General features: G+C 39.4%; 1 long non-coding RNA gene across 1 annotated transcript; it reads left to right on the top strand.

The window, feature by feature from the left end:
- Positions 1 to 761: 761 nt before the first annotated feature.
- Positions 762 to 4,168, top strand: LOC145459255 (uncharacterized). The gene is made up of 4 exons (XR_013921318.1): positions 762 to 963; positions 2,377 to 2,517; positions 2,846 to 2,925; positions 3,892 to 4,168. It is a non-coding gene; the product is annotated as an uncharacterized LOC145459255 (long non-coding RNA).
- The last annotated feature ends 971 nt before the right edge of the window (positions 4,169 to 5,139 follow it).

Consider the following 5,139-nt stretch of genomic DNA (forward strand, 5'->3'; position numbering starts at 1 on the left):
ATCAGAACCACCAGTTACGGTACCTCTGCAACAACACGGACACCTCGCTCTTCTGTCATCCTGACAACTGATATCAAGTAACCTAATGGCTGATGAACATGCAGTATAAGAATCAATGTCTGATGAACAACTGAATTCGAAAACAAACACTTCTGCAGCTCGCTTGCAGGAACCTGCCGTCGTCCTCGTTCAGCATTCATCATCACATCACTGCACAGAAACTTAATTATCTTGCTTACGCATTTCAAAGACGTGACTGGTATCAGCGGTTTCAACGTTGTCATATATTCCCGAAACCAGCCTGGGCTTGATCCATAGCAATGAATGCATTTAACTACGAAAATAATATCGAATAATATATACTAAATTAATGCAACGCATCAGTTACTTGCGCGGCGATTCCGTGAAGTCAGCTGAGTTTCCGCGGGAACCACATTCTCAACGGACCCCGTTCAACCATCGAGTTTCATAAACACCGATTTACTTATGGTTCGACTTGCATCTTACTATCCTTTTCAGTCAATTTCTAGTCTGTACTCAATAATGATAGTTATAATATTTATTTAGTGTACTAAGTAGTAATTCGAACACAAAAAGCGAAGATTCTAATATCTCATGCTGACTGATCAGCCATGTCGGTTACGCTTTAATTAATAAGCGTCCGAACCTCGAAGCAGACAGATCGAAGAGACCGCGTTGGCGACGCATGTCTTCTCCTCTTGAATTTCATTATGAAGATTATTCTTATGACTTGTGCTTTTTCTTACTACACAGACAATAGTTGTACGTTTTTAAATATGAACCGCTTCTTCCTGTTAAGGAATGCGGTATGAACGCATTCTTTTCTCGCCAGCATAAACCCGTATATAGTTGCTCAACTGTTCCTGTCGTTGTCGGCTGTCTGACGATCGGCCGCCATATTGGAGAATGGAGATTACATTACGCCACGTGAAGAAATGGAAGGTGAGACGATAATGCACTAATGAATGAATTTTCATGCTTCAAACTTGCCTTTTCAAATCTACATGCTTAAGTCAGAGTGAGCTTTGTTTCAGTTCAGTTGAAATAATTGTTCAAAAATTTTAAAAGTAACTGCAATTTATGGTCATTTTCTGATATGTTAGGCTTACAATATTTTGGAAATCACATAAGAGGACACTTTTTCAGAAATTTGCAACTAGCAAAACCGGAGTAAAATTCTGAAAAACCGGTTAATTTTTCCCACTTTGTGATCGGTTGACTAAAAAAAAAAAAAGGTCATCACGTCTGCTCAGAACTCAAAATAACGTTTTTACTCCACATTGCTAGGTGGATGACTAAAAAACAAAATAAAAAAAAAGGTCATCTTTTCGCTCAGAGCTAAATTCACCGTTTTTCACTCCGAAATAGCCGCCGGAGCTTCACTTCTGTGCTAATATGCGGCATATCACTCGCAATTTGCTCTAAATCTGCCTAAATTTTCAAAAAAGAGGACAAAATCTCAAAAAAGAGGACAAAAGGGCGTCCTCCGAGGACACTTTGTAAAAAGTCAAAAAAGAGGACAAATCCTCTTAAAAGAGGACGTATGGTAAGCCTATGATATGAAACCATGCTATATAGTAGATCCAGTAGGGAATTGGTGTACGCAGCACAATTAGGCGACTGGCAGGCTGACTATCACTTGTAGCTGGGGCTGGGCACAATGATTCGAGTACCCAAACCTGAATCTTGAATTTAGTATTAATTCTTATGATTCGAGTCGAGTAGTAAAATACGATATTTTCGAGTACCGGTACTGATATTACGCTTCTCTCCACTGAAAGTTACTTTATACCCTAGAATTATAGTTTCGATACTAATTTTCACAGTTGAAGCCTTAAACCTTGATTGGCGGTATCGTAGCATACGAAACCTATAGTACCAAAGCTACCAAGGTTACTGGACGTAGCATATTTCCGAAGTCATGATCATCCAACAGCATCGTCACCAAGTCGAATGAAATTGATGAAGTCGAAAAATACCAAAGCATTTTATATGTGATGGATAAAAGGCATTAAATTCTTGGTGGTGGCAGAAACGGTACATATTTCATCTTTGACATCTTACATTCTGTTATGACGCCATAATGAGTGATACTTGATTACTTGACCCGACTCGAAGCATATTACGTGATTCAGAATTGAATCACTCAGGTACTCGATTTTGCCCAGCCCTACTAGTAGCATGAAAAGTTCGACTGGCTCATCAAGGCAAAGTAAAGCCTATAAATTTAAATCTGCTCATTTTTGCTGCTTCATCTGTTAAAAAAATGATTTGAGGTTCGGTTTGACGAATTTTTCTCCTAATGAAATATTTATTCTGTTTTACTGCATATTTCAAATTTCGACTGCTTTGCAGAAAAGGGTTTCGTCTTCTGTCCCTGAAGACGAGATGAGCATGATTTCCCCTCAACGCGGAATTGATTGAAAATATGATTGATAGGATGAAGCGCAGAAGCTGACATCGATGTCCCGAAGACAAAATGATGGATTGTGATTGGTATGTTTTTCTCTTTCTGCTATTATATCTATTACTTTTGTTGTAATAAAGCTGTTGATTTTGACATAAGCATTGATCTCTTCAAATATTTGTATTGAGTAGGTAATTTCCATCTATAAATTGCCTCTCAGGATATAGGCCTATAAAGCGTTCTTCAGTCATGTTGCAATTGCACGGCATCAATTTTCGCACTGTTTTTAATCTATACTAATCTGTCATTACGACGCGACGCGTTGACGCACTCCACTCTGCTGTATTGTAATGAGTTGATGTTGACCTGTATGTATTCAGTGATCAACTTGGACTTATAATATATTTTGTTTTACAGCATCTCAAAATCTAGACCGGATTGTTTCTATACCTACAATTTTTCATGAAGGATGTGGCAATTTCTTCCAGGTTCAACAGGTACGGATTTTTATAAATATTATAAGTACCTGTTTGCTTAAAATTTGGGATGGGAAAAACTATTCCACTACTGGCACAAAATCGAGCTTCAACTGTAGTCGAGTTGTGGAGATTCGGAGACGATTTTAAATACTGAAAATTACGTTTTATATTATCAATTATTGAATTATAGTATCAATACATTTCTGTTAATGTGGTGTATTCAACCTTTTTTAGTGAGGAGCAAACCTAAAACCGGTGTTACAAGCCCATGCTCCCTTTTCAGCTCGGTCCCACAACCCGCAGCTCTAACTCTGGGTCCGTGAAGCACATCTTTATGGTGTTTGCAGACCTCTAAATTTTTTATCTGAATGGTAATATAATTTGTGATTTTCTTAGCTCGGGTAAAGCATCACTTCGGATATTTCTAGGTTATTACAGTGTAGAAGTAGTGATTTCAAATCCATGTCAAAGCTACTTCAAGTGGAAGTAGGAAATGAAGGGCTGCAAAGTACTCAAGTAGTTTCGAAAAGTAGATATCAGCAGTTATCCGAGGTTGCTACTTTGAACTCGCCAAGATGTATATTTGCAACTTGCAAAAAAAGGACTATTGACAAGAGGTGGTTGGCGGTTGCACTATTATTGAGCATGATTTGAACTAAAACTTTAGGGGTGTCTGCACGGATGCCTTGCCCTGATGTATAAGAAAAGGGGTCCACACCGACAAAAAATTGAGAGCCACTCTACTAAAGGTTACTGTTCACATTAGCTGATGACTCAAAATGGTCATCACTTCCACCTGGCCAAGTCTGCGTATACATTGGCCTATTTGCTATTTGATATCATATGTTGACTGAAAATAGGATCCGCAGTGCCCTGCTGCCGGTATATTTCATAAGCTGAATACTGAAATAACATCAATGTGTGTGTGTGTTAAGTGTATGTTTGACCTGATGCTTCTTTCACATAATAATATATTTCTTCAAGACACCCACATCCGCGTGCCCTACAATTTGCTACGATACAACGAAGAAAGAGTGGACCGTCTGGTTTGATGTTGAGAAGGTGAAGAATATCGAGAGCTTCCATGAGGCATTTGCAGTGATGCTAGAAATTCATTGGATCTTCGAAATGCAGTTTGTGACTGTCATGTCAGTTTTTCTGGCGCGTTTGCCAGGTGTAAGAGACATCAGTACTGCAGAGTATGCCAAACTGGATCACATTCGTGACTAATTTGCAAATAAAGGCATTGGAATGAAGGTGATTTAGTGTTTTGTGAAGGCTTAAAGTGTGGTTATATGCTGTACCTCGAGGATATCCGGGTAGGATGAAGCGGAATCCGGATAGGGCAAGGTGGAAAGTTGCCCACCTTGTGATGAGGTGGGAAAATAACCACCAGGTATAAAATAAGGTAGAAAATTTCCCTCCTCTTTTGAAGGTTTTTTTTGAAACACCTTAAAAGGTGGGCCCAGTTTTTAGAGTGTATTATGGTGGAATAATTAAAATTTGTTGTAGTACAACGAAAGATACTTTCCGACATTCTCGGGTAGAAAGTGTTCGTTTTGTTTGTTTGTTCTGTGGTATTCATGGTGTTTGTCAACTACTATGGTCATTTACACAAGGCCGATATTCTTCATTATTTTCCGTAACTGCCAACATATAGCACGGCCCACCTCTAGGCTTTTTTGTAAGACACCGCTTACGCGGATGAGGTGGCGAGGCGGAGCCCAGGTAAACCTCCAACACTTAGCTATCGGAATTATGAAGTCGACCTCGGTCGGAATCGAACCCACACCCATTGGTGTTGCAGCCGCGGATTATACCACTGCGCTATCTCGGGTAGAAAGTGTCTGTTCTTATTAAGTAGCTTGCCAAGAATGGAGAAAGAACGTTCAACAGCAGCAGTTGTTAGCTGACAACACTGAAGTTGTGTGCACACTGCTTTCTGGTAATACACCGTGTTGCTTCATTCTGACAATGTTGTCTATATCAGTGGTTCTCAACCTTTTTCACCTCGCGGACCGGTAAAATTTCAAAAATGTCTGGCGGACCGGTGAACTTTCAAAATTGAAATGAAGCCAAAATGTAAAGTATGCAACCGTTTTTTGCAATTATATGGTGCTAGAGTGCGACATTTAGAGGGTTTTGATCGTAATTAATTATCGTCATGATGGCATCCATGTGATTTCATGGTAGTGAGTTTGCTGAGTCGAGGTTGAATTGCCTTGTCCAGAT

The sequence above is a fragment of the Botryllus schlosseri genome, chromosome 2, assembly GCF_051294905.1.
Source record: "Botryllus schlosseri isolate E-star chromosome 2, Bs_hap1, whole genome shotgun sequence".
Lineage (NCBI taxonomy): Eukaryota > Metazoa > Chordata > Ascidiacea > Stolidobranchia > Styelidae > Botryllus > Botryllus schlosseri.